Source organism: Hibiscus syriacus, unplaced genomic scaffold (genome assembly GCF_006381635.1).
Source record: "Hibiscus syriacus cultivar Baekdansim isolate YM2019G1 unplaced genomic scaffold, ASM638163v2 tig00113722_pilon, whole genome shotgun sequence".
Lineage (NCBI taxonomy): Eukaryota > Viridiplantae > Streptophyta > Magnoliopsida > Malvales > Malvaceae > Hibiscus > Hibiscus syriacus.
Window position 1 is genome coordinate 1,468,574 of NW_024063469.1, and position 17,760 is coordinate 1,486,333.

General features: G+C 33.3%; 1 pseudogene; it reads left to right on the top strand.

Annotated features, from left to right (window-relative positions):
* Positions 1–1,264: 1,264 nt before the first annotated feature.
* On the top strand, positions 1,265–13,058 carry LOC120187037 (annotated as a pseudogene).
* The last annotated feature ends 4,702 nt before the right edge of the window (positions 13,059–17,760 follow it).

Sequence of the window (17,760 nt, forward strand, 5' to 3'; positions counted from 1 at the left end):
CCCTTAATTTTAATAAATAATATTTTAATCCCTAGTTTATATTTTTAATTTATTTTATTCTAATATCCGAATTTTAGATAAGTTTATTTTAGTCACTAAAATTATAGAATAAAGAAATAGCATGTTTAATCCCTATAATTTTGATTAATTATGAATTAGGTTTTTAATTTTATTTTTACTATAATTTAGTCATTTATTTTAAATGTTTTCATTTATTTTATTGCTTTTAAATATATAGCTCCAATTGTATTTTTATTTTAATTTTACTTATTTATATTTAAATATTTTTATTATATAGTCATAAATATATATATAATAAATATTTATTTATTTCAAATAAATTATTTTAATATTTATTTTTTAATATCGAAGAAAAGGACAGTCTTAATACAACTGGATGTCTTATTCTGGTATTTTAAAATTAAATATTATAAAAAAAAATTATTATTTAATTTTATGTAAATTAATCAATATCAAAGAAAAGAGCTGTCTTAAGGCACCTAGAAGTCCTTTTCTGATATTTTTTTAAATAAATATTTTTTTATAATTTTGAAATAATAGGATTATAAATTAAATATATTTTAAATTTTTAATATTTTTAATAGAGACAATTTATAATTAAAAAGTACCAATTTTGGGCGTTGTAGGGGTGCTAATCCTTCCCTAAACGTAATCGACCATGAATCCCTTTTTATTATTAAAAAGAATGAATTTTTGGTTATAAACGCAGATCAGTTCATTTTTTAATTGGTGTTTTCTTAAAACTCTTTTAAAAAATAATTTTTAGGTATTCGACCTACCTGACCCAAAAGGCCGATAGCGACTCTCAAATTATTTTCAAAACTATTTATTCACATCACTTTTCCCACAAAATAAATTTTTCGTGCCCGGACGAAAACCGGTTACGACAATTGACATTATTATTACGTGCATGCATGGCTCTAGGGTTTTAACTTTGAATCAACGCTTTTATTTCATTACTTCTTTAATGTGATTCGTATAGTTTTTTTCCAATCCCTTTAAATTTCTTACTTTTATTTATTATTGTGAACGTTTTGTTGGTAACAACATGTAATATTTTAATTCTTGAAAAATAAATTCAGAAAGTTATGATACAAGAAATTGAAAATAATAAAACATGTCATTATGTAAAATAAAATGATAATAGCTTAAATATAAAAAATTAAAATTAAACTTAAGCCATTCTCTTCTTCAAAAACTAAAATTAAGCCAATTTCTTTTCTAAATTTCCAAATAATTATAAAAAATTAAATAAAAAAAAGGCTATGCCGTCCTCCGATAACCTGAGCGACAAGAACGTTGTTTTCAGACAGCTGAAAGCAAAATCAGATAACAAGGTTTGTTTGTTTTTAAAAGTAAACTTTTAGATCTGATTCCTCTCTGGAAAATTCTCTGATTCGATTTCTGTTTTTTTCGTATCGTTTTTTCATTATTATGTAGATGTGTTTTGATTGTAATGCGAGGAATCCGACATGGGCGTCGGTGATAGGGGTGGCAACGAGCCAGGTTCGGGCCGGGTATTTGTCCCCCGTCCCCGTTCCCGTTTAAAAAACCGGTACCCGTCCCCGTTTAAAAAACCGCGGGGATTTAAACGGGAATCCCCGTCGGGTAATCGGGGAAAACTGTGGGGAAACGGGTATCCCCGTTTAGCATAAACGGTTATTTAAACGGGTATTGGACCGGGTATTGGGTCGGGAATCGGGCCGGGTGTATATATATATTTAAATTAAATATATATTTTTTATTTAAATTAAATTTATTAATATTATATATATATATATAATTATTTTTAATATTTATCGGGTCGGGTATCGGGGCGGGTAATCGGGGCAGGGATTACCAAACCCGTCCCCGTCCCCGTTTAAAATAAATGGATTTTCCCCGTCCCCATCCTCGTCCCCGTTTATCATCCCCGAACCCGACCCGTTTAATTCGGTTTTCGATTTTCCCCGTCGGATTCGGGTTTTTTTACCATCCTAGTCGGTGACGTACGGGATCTTTCTCTGCATTGATTGCTCTGCCGTTCATCGGAGTCTCGGTGTCCATGTCAGCTTTGTCAGGTATCGTCGTCTGTTTTTTTTCCTTCTTAATCATAACTTTCGTTTTCATTTATTAGTTTTGTGATCCGAGTTCTCAATTATGCGTGAACACGTAGGTATTTTTGTTGTATTATATAGGGAAGAAAAATGCTTCGGTTTTGCCATCTGGTTCATCTTTTCATAAGGAAACTGAACTAGCTGGTGTTGGCATTTATAAATTTAATATACGAAAGGATTGATTTAGCACATTATTACTAATTTACTATTGGCGGGGATCTCCAGAAGATGGAATCGCCAAATGAATGATGTTGAGAAAATTTGGTTCATTTTACAGTTAATATTTATTTTTACAAGCACCACGACCTAAGTACGAAATATTCTATATTTTTTCTAGGAAGTCTATATTTTGTTTTCAAATATGCCTCCCACAAGTATCGTGTGTGTGAGAATTTTGTTCATATTTATAATGATGGTTTGCATTGGACACGAATAATATGAAATATCCTCTTTTGTGTGCCTTTTTATGAATGTCATAAATTGATTATCTGATATATTATTCTTATAAGATAAGCGGCTGCTAGTGTTTCTTTTTGTGAAACATGTTATGTCGATACTCTCGTACAATGTCCCCACTATTTCTTATATTCAGGAGTCTTTGTGTTCCTCTCTTCTTGTCTTAAAAAAGCATTTATATTTTATGCAGGTTTGCAAATTTATATCCATGGTCTCTTGAACAACTGAAAATGATGATCCATGGAGGAAACAACCGTGCACAAGTTTTCTTTAAGCAGAGCATGGATGGACTGATGGCGGCAAAATTGAGTCCAAATATACTTCGAGAACTGCCGAGTTATATGTTGGGGAAATCGGATTATTTCCCACACGAACGTAGTTTCAAAATTGATCTAAAATGTCAAGATCAAAACCACCAAAGGTTGCACAGCGGATAAACTTGTCAAACTATTGAATATTGAAACACAATGGAAAAACCAAATAAAAAACAATAAAGGAGAGAACTCACCAAATTTACAAGGTTCAACGAGAATATCGTCTACTCCTCGGGCACCACACCGGATGATAACTTCACTATCAACAAATCTTACAACAAATGAAATTATTTAGAATTCCCAAAGTGAGAGAATGAAGAAAACAAGAGGAAGAGATAACTTGTTTTGGGATGATTTCTAATGAAATACTTAGGCTTATTTATAGTTGAGTTCTAAGGACTAAACTTATAAATAACATAATATTTTAACGACCAAACATGAAAAATAAGTTGGCCACCTACCAAAGATTTTTCCAATGAGTTGGCCACCAACCAAGATTAATTTTTCAATGAGTTGGCCACCAACTAAGATGAAATTTCTAATCTTGCCAAATTTAATTTCAAGTCAAACATAACAAATCCCCACCTTGGCTTAAAATTACCAAGCCTACTCAACTTCTTCAACTCCCCAAATTTGATGTCATGCCTCTAATTGCGCTCACAAGCCCCACATACCCGAAGGTGTTCATACTTTCAAGATGTTAATCAAGTTCAAACAATGGTTGAACTTGATTACTATTACTACCTTGGTCATCATATCTGTAGGATTTTTCTGCTGTCGCAATTTTCTAAAGCAGAATCTTTCATTCTTCAAAGATCTCCCGCACAAAGTGATACCTCATGTCGATATGCTTAGTCCTTGAATGGTAGACTTGATTTTTCGCTAAGTGAATAGCGCTATGACTGTCACAATAGAGATTAATGTGACTTTGAACAACTCCCAAGTCTTCCATCAACCTGTTAAGCCAAATTGCTTCCTTCACAGCTTCTGAAACTACCATGTATTCTGCCTCTGTAGTAGACAAAGCCACCGTAGATTGCAAAGTAGACTTCCAACTTACTAGGGCTTTAGCAAGAGTAAACAAATAACCAATAGTTGATCGACGCTTATCCAAATCACCAGCATAGTCAAAATCAACATATCCAACCACACACTGACCAAGTGTTTCATCCTGTTCAAAAAACTAAACCAACATCCATGGTATGTTGGAGATACCGTAAATCCATTTCACAACTTGCCAATATCCTTCTCCAGGATCATGCATATACCTGCTCAAAACTCCAACTGCTTGTGAAATGTTAGGACGCGTACACACCATTGCATACATCAAGCTCCCAACTGCATTAGCATATGGAACTTTTGCCATATACTCTCGTTCTTCGTTAGTTTTAGGAGATAATTGAGAACTAAGTTTCAAATGAGAAGCCAATGGGATACTTACATGTTTGGTATTTTCATTCATGCCAAAACATTGTAATATCTTTCTCAGATACTGTTTTTGTGTTAAACAAAGGTTCCCTCTCTGTCCATCTCTGCTTATCTCCATACCAAGAATCTTCTTGGACTCACCTAGATCTTTCATCTCAAACTCTTGATTCAACTGAGCCTTAAGTTTGTCTATCTCCTTTTTACTCTTTGAAGCGATCAACATATCGTCAACGTACAAGAGAAGATAAATGAAATATCCATCTTTGAGCTTTTGCAAATACACACAATGATCATATTTGTTTCTAGTGTACTTTTGCCTCCTCATAAAGCTATCAAATCGCTTGTACCACTGCCTCGGAGATTACTTCAATCCATATATCGATTTGTTTAGCTTACAAACACATTTCTCACAACCACTAACTTTGTATCCTTCTGGCTGAGTCATATAGATCTCCTCTTCTAAATCACCGTTCAAGAAAGCCGTCTTTACATCAAGTTGAGCTAGCTCCAAATTTAACTGTGCTACCAAGGCCAACAATATTCTAATGGAGGAATGCTTCACAACAGGGGAAAATACTTCATTGTAGTCGATTCCCTCCTTTTGACCATAGCCTTTAGCTACCAACCGTGCCTTATAGAGAACATCTTTCTTTGAAAATACCCACTTGCATCCAATTGCTCTTTTACCTTTCGGTAATTGTGTCAGTTTCCAAGTGTTGTTCTTTTGGAGAGATTGCATTTCTTCATCCATGAAACTTTTCCACTTATCACTTTCCAAGCTTTGTATTGCTTCTTGGTAAGTGATAGGGATATCATCATCAACAATTGGAAGAGCATAGGCCACCATATCAACAAATCGAGCAGGTCTACGAATTTCTCTCCTTGGCCTTGTAACTGCAAGTGGTTCTGGTGTCTCCAATGGTTCTTGGGCTTGAACCTCTTCATCTTCTGATTCTTCTATTGAAGTTGAAGAATCAGCTGCATCAACTTCTAAGATCATCGTCTACTGAAACTCCACATGTTTTGGAGTATGCTCCACCTGCTGCAGAGTACTACTTATCTGGACATGTTCATTTGCTACCTTCTTTACTAGGGCATATTCATCAAAGGTAACATCTCTGCTACAAATTATCTTCTTGGTGTCTAAACACCAAAGGTGGAATCCCTTCACTCTATGGGTGATTCCCATAAAGAGAGCCTTCTTTGCTCTCGAATCAAGCTTGGATTCCTTCACAAGATAATAAGCAGTGGATCCAAATACATGTAAGAAATCATAATCAGTAGCAGGTTTTCCAGACCATACCTCCAATGGTGTTTTTCTTCCAATCGCTGATGATGGCAGACGATTGATAAGATGGCCAACATATGTCACAGCTGTCGCAACCGTCTTTCGGTTGGGCCCCAGAATTGGGCTTCGACTTAGGAAAATGTGGATTGGAGTTGCCACCGACCACTTTAAAACGAATTTAGGTGGGTCAGACACCATTTTACCTGATCTGCATTGTACCAGAAACGTGTCAAGTTCGGGAGTCGGTTACGGTCAATGAAGGATTAGCACCCTTGAACCGCCCTTTCGGTAACACATAATTTTCAGTTGTCTTAAATTAAGAAAATTATAATTTTAAATAAAAAGATAAAATTTGATCATGATTACTTACCTTAGATTGATTTGAAAATATCCTTAAAAAATCGAGAAATGTGTTAGATAAACAAGGTAAAGAAAACAAATAACATAAAGAGAATAAAATTAAATAAATAAGATAAGGAAAAAAAATAGTAAAATAATAATTATATATAGTAATATTTGAAAAAGGAAAAAATATATACATATATATATATACATCAAAGTATTAATAAAATACATAAGTTATATATATATACAACAAATATTTAAAAATAGAAAAGCTACCCTCTCACTTCACCGAAAGTGGGGGGCTTTAGTCAGAAATAAGACAAAAAAAGGAAAATGAGAGAGACTTTAGTTAGAAATAAAACAAAAAAAAAATGGGTCCTCTAAGTTAGTAGTATATAATATAATGTTAAATAATAATAATGATAAAGACACAAGATTTTAAAAAAAATATAATAATGAATAAAAAACGAAAATAATAAAAAATAATATATATATATATATATATAAAGTTATAAGATATATTACGTAAATAAAGAAATAATCAAATAAAAATAATTAAGAATATATATATATATATATATATATATATATTATTAATAGGTATATAAATAAACTATTAAAAGTATAAAAAATATATATAACTAGATAAAGATAATTACAATATATATAGTAATAATAGACTTATAAGTAAAATATTAAAGAAATATATATATATATATAATAATAAAATATAGTAAAAAAATCAAATGAAAATAATTTAAAATATGTATATATATGTATAATAATAACATGAATAATAAAAATAAATGAATAAAATATTCATATAATAAATAAAGGGACTAATATTTATAGTACTAAAAAACCCTATTTTAGACTAGTATTTGAGTCCTAATCCAACTCTATTTTAGATTAGTATTTGAGTCCTAATCCAACTCTTCTTTTTTGGTTACATGAAGACTCCTCGGTTGGCAGGACAAAATCTGGTGTCTTCAACAGCCTCAGCCCAAAATACCTTGCCTAACCCAGCATTAGACAACATACATCGAACTTTCTCCAATAGTGTTCGATTCATACGCTCTGCCACCTCCATTCTGTTGTGGTGTATTTCTAACAGTGAAGTGTCGAACAATATCATACTCATGGCAAACGTCAAAGAATGGGTCACTTTTATATTCCCCTCTATTGCCCGTCCTAAGACGTTTGATCTTTCTACCAGTCTGGTTCTCGATCATATTTTTCCATTTCAGGAAAATTTGAAGCACTTATCTTTAGACTTCATAGGATACACCCAAACTCTTCTGGAAAATTCATCTACAAAAGTTACAAAATAATAGTTTCCTCCCAAAAACGATGTCTTTGAAGGACCCCATACATCTTAGTGAATATAATCCACAATACCTTTTGTATTATGTATAGTGGTGCCAAACTTCACTCTCTTCTTCTTTCCCATAACACAATGCTCGCAAAAGTTCAATTTGCAAGCCTTTGCGCCTTTCAACAATCCTTTCTTTGCCAGAATTTGCAAGGATTTTTCTCCAGTATGTCCTAACCGCATATGCCACAATTGGGTTGCGTCCAAATCATCACCTCCGGAAGCTGCTGCAACTGCTCCAATAATTGTACTACCTTGGTAGTAATACAAATTATTTTTCCTGATGCCCTTCATCATCACAAGTGCGCCATATGTAACTTTTAAAACTCCATCTCTCATAGTGACTACTGAGCCTTTGGATTCCAAGGCTCCCAACGAGATGAGATTTTTCTTCAAACTGGGCACGTATCGGACATCATTCATAACTCTGGTTGATCCATCTTGATTCTTCAATCGAATTGAACTTATCCCAATATTTTTACAGGAATTTTCATTGCCCATATAAACAACTCCTGCATTTAGTTCTACTAAATTGGAGAACCACTCCCTATTAGGGGACATATGATAGGTACAACCCAATCTAATATTCATTCATCTGAATGAAATGTTGTTGATGAAGCAACCAATGATATGTCAGAGTCATTTGCATCATGCTCTGCAATACATGCATCTGGAGCAACTTTTCCTTCTTCTTCAGCTTCGGACAATATTTCTTCCAATGACCTTTCTCATGACAAAAGACACATTCGTATTTTCCCAGTGTGGACTTCGACTTTGATATCCCTCTCCACTTTGGCTTTTGACTTTTCGAGCGACTTCTTGCAACCTTGGCCTCCGTTGCTTCGTACTTGCTCTCCTTCTTGGTTTTCTTCCTGAGCTCATAACTATACAAAGCAACAGTTACATCTTTAAGGGTAACATTATCCTTACCATGAAGTAACATTTTCTCAAAGTGCTCAAATTCATCTGGAAGAGATGACAACAACATCAAGGCCAAATATTCATCTTTAAAGGTTTCATCCATGCCCAATAAGCCTGCCACTAGCTCATTGAACACAGTGATGTGTTCATTCATACTGGTGTCTGGTTGATAATCAAATCTGAACAATCTTTTCTTCATGTGGAGACGATTGTGAGAGCTTTTATTTAGGAATATTTCCTCCAATGTTTTCCATATCTAACTTGCAGAAGTCTCGTTCTTGTAGAGATACTTCTGCTCACTGGAAAGACAAGATCGAATCGTGCTGCACGTCAAACGATTGATTGTTCCTCATTCTTTCTCCTCCATATACTCGGGTTTTTCTTCCTCAATGGCGATGTCTAGACCTTTTTGGAATAAAGCATCTAGCACCTTGCCTTGCCACATGCCAAAATGACTGGATCCATAGAACAACTCCACTGAGAAATTTGCATTTGACATCACCCTCCTCACCAGTCTAGATGAAGAGCTTGATGCCTCAACTGATCCGTATTTTGGCATTTTAATTCTAATGAACAATATTCAATATCACGAATTGTATCTTTTCAGCAACGGAACCACCAGGATAACCTCAACCGAAGCTCTGATGCCAATTGTTAGGGAAATCGGGTTATTTCCCACACGAACGTAGTTTCAAAATTGACCTAAAATGTCAAGATCAAACCACCAAAGGTTTTACAGTGGATAAACCTGTCAAACTATTGAATATTGAAACACAATGGAAAAACCAACAATAAAGGAGAGAACACACTAAATTTACGAGGTTCAACGAGAATATAATCTACTCCTCGGGCACCACACCAGATGATAACTTCACTATCAACAAATATTACAACAAATGTAATTCTTTAGAATTCCTAAAGTGAGAGAATGAAGAAAACAAGAGCAAGAGAGAACTTGTTTTGGGATGATTTCTAATGAAATACTTAGGCCTATTTATAGTTGAGTTCTAAGGACTAAACTTATAAATAACATAATATTTTAAGGACCAAACATGAAAAATAAGTTGGCCACCTACCAAAGATTTTTCCAATGAGTTGGCCACCAACCAAGATTAATTTTTCAATAAGTTGGCCATCAACCAAGATGAAATTTCTAATATTGCCAAACTTAATTTCAAGTCAAACATAACATTATATAGGCAAACACTATCCAAAGAAGTCAGTAAAGCATGGCAGAAGAGGCGAGTTTTCCATCACATCCTGTTGCTTCTCAGTTATCGCAAGCATGCAATAGACTTATTGATAGCAAGACTGATGAAGCTCCTAAAGATAATTCTTTAGACAAGTTAGAAAAAACAGAAGTCTCTGCTATGCAATAGTCTTCTCGTACAATTGTTTCAAGCACTGTCAAGAAGCCTCTTGGTGCAAAGAAAAATGTGAAGATAGGGGGGCTTGGCGCCCGAAGGCTTGCTTCTAAGGTATTCACATAGATTATCATGAGCAATTCAATTACATCTCTCATTCAAAATAATTACTTATTTTTGGAATTATTTTCATTGCCTTTTTTCCTTTATGACATTATTTTAATTGCAGTCGAGTGAAAATCTCTATGACCAGTGTTGGAAGCGTAGATGGGCACTCGGTAATTTATAACACGAACTTTTAATTGATACAAGGTAAAATATGTTACAACGATATTTCCCCAATATTACAATATTACAACACTACAATATTAGTTGCGACTAGTTTACAAACACAACCTCAATATTCTAATCTTTGCTAAGCTTCACCCTCTCTCTAATAGCTTTGCTAAGGTATTTTTCATTCTGGCTTTTCTAAGCCTTCATTTTTCTCACTTGTGTTCATATAAACTAAAGCTATCAACACATATATTTATAGGAGTACTAAACCGCCTATTTTTATGCTCTACATTCTTCTAGCTGTCATTGCTTCTTTCTTGCCATCTTGAATTTGTTTGTCGTGGTGGACATCTTTGCTGCAATCTTATCTTAATTGATAAGCACTTGTATTTGCTCCTGCCACGTGTTCCTTGTTCTACCATAAGCCATTTCCCATGTGTTTTTTCTACAAAATTCTTTTCTTTTGTCCTCGTCTTTTGTTTGTCACCTTTTTATGATTTTGTTTCCACGTTGACATCCTTAATTGTTAAGCATGTACCTACTGCCACCATTCTTTGTAAATAACACATGCTAATTCAAGTAGCTTCTATAAAATTCTTACTGACGTATTATTGAGGAGTTAAGTTTGACTTCCAATACTCATAGAAATCAAGTTTGATTTCTAGCACTCCCCCTCAAACTTGATTTTCCATTTCAAGTTTTTCTCCAATCGATTCTTCATTTTCTGGCAAGTGCGCGCTGCTGCGACTATATATTATTCTTTGTTCTTTTTTGACACCTCGTAGAGATTTTTGCAAAATCTCACACGCTTGTTTTGCGGTCTTCGCATCAGAAATTTTTTTCAAAGGTAGATTCGTCTACTCCTTGAAAAATAAAGAACACTGCTCTTTTATCTTTTTTCCAAGATTCCTTCAATATCTTCTTTTCTTCATTGGTCAGGACTGCTTCTGTTGCTGCATTTTCAGGCTCGGTGTAACCATCCTCGATGATATCCCAACAATCTTGGGAGCCTAGTAACGTCTTCATTTGAATGCTCCAATTGACATAATTCGTCTTTGTCAATTTCGGGATTTGAGGTTGAATCATGTTGGTCATCTTCTCCACCACGTGAACTCGAAACAAGCTCTGATACCACTTGTTGGAAGCGTAGATGGGCACTCGATAATTTATAACACGAACGTTTAATTGATATGAGGTAAAATACGTTACAACGATATTACCCCATTATTACAACACTACAATACTAGCCGTGGCTACTTTACAAACACAACCTCAATAATCTAAGCTTTGCTAAGCTTCACCCTCTCTCTAATAGCTTTGCTAAGCTATTTTTCATTCTGGCTTTTCTAAGCCTTCATTTTTCTCACTTGTGTTCATATAAACTAAAGCTATCAACACATATATTTATAGGAGTAATAAACCGCCTATTTTTATGCTCTACATTCTTCTAGCCGTCATTGCTTCTTTCTTGTCGTCTTGAATTTGTTTGTCGTGGTGGACATCTTTGTTGTAATCTTATCTTAATTGATAAGCACTTGTATTTGCTCCTGCCACGTGTTCCTTGTTCTACCATAAGCCATTTCCCATGTGCTTTTTCTACAAAATTCTTTTCTTTTGTCCCCACCTTTTGTTTGTCACCTTTTTATGATTTTGCTTCCACGTTGACATGCTTAATTGTTAAGCATGTACATACTGCCACCATTCTTTGTAAATAACACATGCTAATTCAAGTAGCTTCTATAAAATTCTTGCCGACATATTATTGAGGAGTTAAGTTTGACTTCCAATACTCATAGAAATCAAGTTTGATTTCTAACAACCAGAAGCCTGAAGAACCAGTTGTCCCTTCTACTTCCTCAACGAAAAACATTGAACCACCAATGGGCTCATTTTTTCCATCGCGTTTTGAGTATGTTGAAAATGGTGAATCTACTGAGTTGAATTCTGGTGGCCCACAAGTTCTTAGCCACGTTTCTCCTCCAAAGTCATCTAGCCTCTTTTCTGATTTTGGAATGGACAGCGGATTTCAGAAGAAATAAAGCTCAAATTCCTCGAAAGTGAAAGCAAGTAATATGACTGTCAAAGACCTAGAACTTGCATATTTAGTGTATAGATGACCGATTAGTTTGATGGAAAGTCTCTTTCTGGTTTTAAAACATATGGCTCTTCTGTTTGATTCTTCATATCACTCAATGTCAATTGCAAAACTTGTACTGCTAGAGATGTTAACAACTTTCATACTGAGGATGTTTGATATCAAGGGACTAAACTCAGTATATAATTCTGGTTATTTTTTTTAGCTAAAGTGAACTTATATTATCCTTGAAAATCAACTTTCAATACATGACAAATTTAAGTTTGCTGTGTTTCTTATTGCTTATTTTTTAATCGCAGATTCGGGAAACTGATGAAGCTAGGAAAAAGTACTCAAATGCGAAATCAATTTCATCAGTTCAATTTTTTGGTGATCACACCAGAGCAGCAGATTATGAAACTCAAGCTAATTTGCAGAAATTCTATGTATGTATACTGGCTTTTCCTTCCTTGAAAGTGATCAGAAGGCAGTATTGCTTTATTTCGAATTTTTACGGCCGATCTATAATGTGAGCTTTCCCTTAGTTTTAGTGTAATAGCATCACCTATTTACGGTCAGGAAAGCAAAAGAAATTGCTAGTGCTTGTTTAATAATCTTTACCTAAAAAAGATAGACCTACTGGAAGTAGTGGGTAATCCATTTATCAGTTAAGTGACTGTGAGAGCCGTAATAAGTACACATTTACGTTTGAAATGTGGCTACTGAGATGAATTGGCTTTTTTTTTTTTGGCAGCGTTCATCATCCATCTCCAGTGCTGATCTATTTGGTACAGGTGCGGATCTTGACCTCTCCACAAACGACCTCATCAACCCACTATCGTTCCAGGTCTGCCGTCTAAATTGCATCGTTACTCATCACCTTGTGTGTGTGTTCTGTTTCCTCCAGTGCCTATGATACATGGGAAATTATCTTTCCTTTGTTTTGTTAAGTTGAATTGTAAATTCTTTTATCATTTATGAAATTTATGCTTCAGGTATAATACGGCATCTCGAACCTAAAGAAAATCGCGGGGGAGACCGGAAGGAAACTTAGCTCCTTTGCATCCACTTTCATGTCCGATCTGCAGGACAGAATCCTCTGATATACAGATGATTCTGAGGTTTTCATATGACCAGCCGATGGTGAAAGTAATTCAAAGCGGTTTCATCATATTATAACAATTTTTTTTCCTAAGATGTATACGTATATTGTAGTAATTGAATAATTACGTAAACTACTCGGCTTTTGTCCAATAGCTTAATGTGCAAGTACTTAACCAAGTTAACAAAGTCACCCGCCATTTCACACTTTTCCAAATCAAATATCAGAAATTTCTTTACGTATTGCATAAGAATTGTCACATATTGGTCTTTAAACTTGTTTACAAGTAATCTTTTCCCTATCTTTTCTCTTCAGAGACTACCTTTCTCCCCATAGTACTACTATCTTTTCATTTCTTCCCAACGTAAAGATCCAAAGGCATCAAACTTTTTAAAGTCCAATAACGCACCAAACACCATATAAATACTGCATAAAATGGATGGTTTTCATATACGATTTGCTTGTCGTTATCAGATTCCTATGGGGATAGAAATAATATATTTTTATACTTATGCTTTTGATCGATATCATCATTCCATTGTTCGTGTATAATGCTTATGCTTTTTCATAATGACAAAAAAGAAAAAAAAAAAGAGCCCTAATTTTAAAGGTATGGTCTTTTTTATACATATTGGAACTTGTAAGAACAGACCAGTACTCTCTTCCAAAAGTTGTTTTGGTTTTAATGGATTAGGTAAGGTTCTTTTAGCTTTGGTTCTAGTCCAATATACTGAATTTTCACTGCTATTTTAATTTCTTTTATTGAGCCCTTTTACTCCCATGAGGTTTTCTTTCAGGCACATATTCTTTTCCCATTTAATCTAATCTTGGTATTGCAAACATTCAACTTTATGTTGTTATGACAAAGAAAGATCGACACAAGTTGATTGGGCGGCGTGGCCATGAAAATCATGCCTCCAACCCTTGGATATTTCTTCTTCCTACCTTTCAAAATTTATATAAATACTTTGTTTTTACTAAGAAATTAAACAATAATTTTAATTAAAAAATCTTATTATTTAAAACACTAATAAGTTAAATTTATTATGCTACCTCATGATTAAAGAAAGTGTTGTTCTCTTTTAAAATTTTTGATTCGAGTAATTGTACCTGTAGGATTTGTGTTGTCATTGATTAAAAGATATTATAAATATAGATTATTATATTAAGTAACCTCATAGAATATAATTGCATTTTAGGGATTTTTTTCTTAGAAATTAGTCTTCATATTGATTATGCCATGCATATTCTCTTCAAAAAGAAATATAGTAAAAGATGTTGTAATTTACAAAAGAAATAAAAATAATGACAATAATAATAGTCAAAGTCAAACCGTTGATGTGATGACATGGCAGGATGTCATTGGGCGGAACCCGAACCCACGAAGACTAAATGGAGAGGAGGGGTCCCACATAGCAGTGGCAATAATAGAACCCAAAAGTCCCTACAACAACCAAAAGCACACGGTGCCTAAAAACGACGTAGCATCATGAAACAGCGGCTACTCCTTTTTCTCTCTCTATCTGGAGTCGCGAATGGTTTGCCGTGTTGGTTGAGTTCAAACCACGTACCATTGACTTACATGGTCAAGGGCAGCGCAGTCGGTCAGCCCAATTGTATAATATAATAATAAAGATTAATCGAGAAAGTGTTGTATAATTTTAACATTTTAATACACATTTTTAAATATTCATATATTAATTGATGATAAAGTGTGGACGGCAATTTACTGATTGAATTTGAATGAAGAAACAAGTTGATTTTGTTGTCTTGTGTTTTTTCGCCTATAAGAAAAGCCTACTTTGCTGGACTTGCTTTCGTATTTCATTCAACAATGAGTTCGAGGGATATTTTCCTAAACACGAGAAAATTAATCATTTTAAGATCAAAATGATCATATAAGGAAATTATTGAAAAACTTAACTAAATAAATTCGGATAAAAGATAGATACGAATAAATATGACCGCATTAATAAAATAACCACAAAAGAGGATGAAGCTATTGAAAGATCACCGAGAAATCGCAAATCATGATTGAGCAACGTGAAAATACTGTCCACGAACACAAAATGGCATATCCAAATTTGATCCAAGGGTCCAAAACAAGGAAAATCAACATGAAAACAAATAAAACATCATATTGATTAACCGTAAAAAAGTAAAATCCAATCCTAAAAAAATAAGAAAAAATAACAATCAAACGACAAAAAACGTGACATAAAGAGAAAAGATGTAATATAAAGAAAGATGTAATATAAAGAAGATGTAATATAAAGACATTTTTTTGGGTTTTATTTATTTATGATTTTTTTTCTGGGTTAAGTCGGTTGTTGATGATTCCATAGAAGATGCAATTACTTGTCCGGGGATGTTGGAGGATAATAAGAAGAGCTTCAGTTCCCAATTATTCTAACTCATAAAGTAATCGTTTGGATTTGGAACACACTCCATACTCCTTGTCTTTGACCATCAAACCTATTTTCATATTTAAACTTTATATTACACCAACTTTATTATAATAATAATAATAATACTAATAATAATGGGAAAATAAGGACATACTAGGTATTGATAGAGATTATTTTTTTTTAAAAACTCAAATTCTCGTCTAAAATATTTTATTGATATTTTATTTTTGACCTAAAAATTTATAAATTCACTCGTGGTATAAAATTGTATATTCATTCTTATGATAAAGAAAAGTTTACTACTCATTTTGATGCATTTGGCATGTAAATATTCCAACCGTTGCTAAGCTCTTATGTACATTAGGTAATTTCAACATGAAAGAAAAAAAAATGAAGTTTCTTTCTGGCTTAAACCTAAAGAATTTCGAAGAAACTTAATGACTTGAATCTCATGATATGGACATATCGGATGCATAGCAAGTATGGTCATATTATATAAAATTATTTCCATGTGAATGTTCCAAGAAATTTCACCACCACAGTCTGACATTGCCAACAAAACATTTATGAAGGAGGAGGAGGAGGGGATTAAGATTTATAAACTTTATTTTATGAGAAAAATAATCTCCTTTCCCCATAAATCCCATTAAAGATGTGTGAAAATCTTAGAGGATACCAAAATCTGAATTATAGGGACATGTAATAATAACCCTATTTCTTAAAGATAATGGCATGCTTAGTGACGTGGATCATTTAAAGTGGCATGATCTTCCTTCTCCCTGTTCCAAGAGTAAGTGTTTAACCTAATTGTTATCTATATCAATAAGTAAATGATCGTAAAGTAATACAAAGTGATGAAAGTACATGAATTTATATGGAAAAAAACCTAAAATAAAAAATCATAATAAAGGGATTTTTTATCATAGTAATTAATAGAGACGGATTTATAATTTTTTTAGAGTGGACGCGCATATATTAATATTTTAATTTTTGAATAGTATGAGACCAAATAAAATTTAAGGATGGGCACATTAATTAAATTAGTAAATAAATAAAGAAAATTCAAATTTCACAGTGGACATGTATCCACCCTTAATTACATGTGCATTTGTTACTGTTCGTTAACAAATTATAAAATAAATTATATAAGAATATAGCAAACCCTATAAACACACACATATATATGATTGTATGGACACGATAATCATAGTTTAACAAAAATATACAAACCCGAATAGGGATGGACACGAGACTCGAATTCGACGAGTTTCAATTTGATTCGATTTGATCGGATCGAGTTTTCCTTTAAAAACCGGGTTTGGTTAGTTTTAAAAAAAATATGTTCGGTCCAAGTTTGAGTTTAGGGTAAAAAGGGTCGTCTCAACCCAAAAAATAATATAAATTTATCTTATATATTTAGGGATAACTGCAATAATAACCATCTCTATATTATTTTTTTCAATTAGATTCTTATTTTTTATTGAATATAAATAATATTTTTATAAACATATTTATTTCTAGTAGGATTTTATCTCAAAAAATCAGGTCAGGTGAAGTCATCCCTATACTTAATTCAGATTGAATTTTAGATAAAAAAAATCCATATCTTCAGGACAGATCGAGTTAATCGAAAACCCAATCCAATCCAACCCGACCCGACCCGACCCATTCCCCTCCCTATTCAAATCAAATCACATATTGTAATGCAAATCAATGCCTAATGGAAAGAAACAATTTGGCAATTTGCACATGGAATTTGGAAGTTGGGGATCAGTAATGATGAGTGATGTGAATTGGGTCTTCAATCAACTCATGGGTGAAATTGAATAAAAATCCCAACAATGTTTGATGGGATTGCTTATCATGCACCTAAAATCTACATAAACTATATTCAATCCAATTTACATGTGATCTTTTGTTATTAAATTTGGGACCTAATTTTATTATGATTCCAATAAAAACATCAACACTCCTCTGATTATATTATCCTCATGTGCATGAAACTGATTCTTCATCTTATATTTATAAGATGTTCAATTATTAGTTTATATTATTATGGTATTGATTTCCAAATTTTTTTAAATGTTTTGTATTGTAATAAAGGGTTTGGCAAACCAAACCTTGATATCAACCTGGTCCATCCCTACTCTATATGGCTAAGCTTTCATGGGTTAGGCTTTCCCCCTAATTAATTTGTCTTCATGTTGCTATTCATTTTATTTGACTGATCTCCCCCCTTATATTTTGTAAATAAAATTGTGATACCATAATCAATCAAAAGGAATTAAACAAACC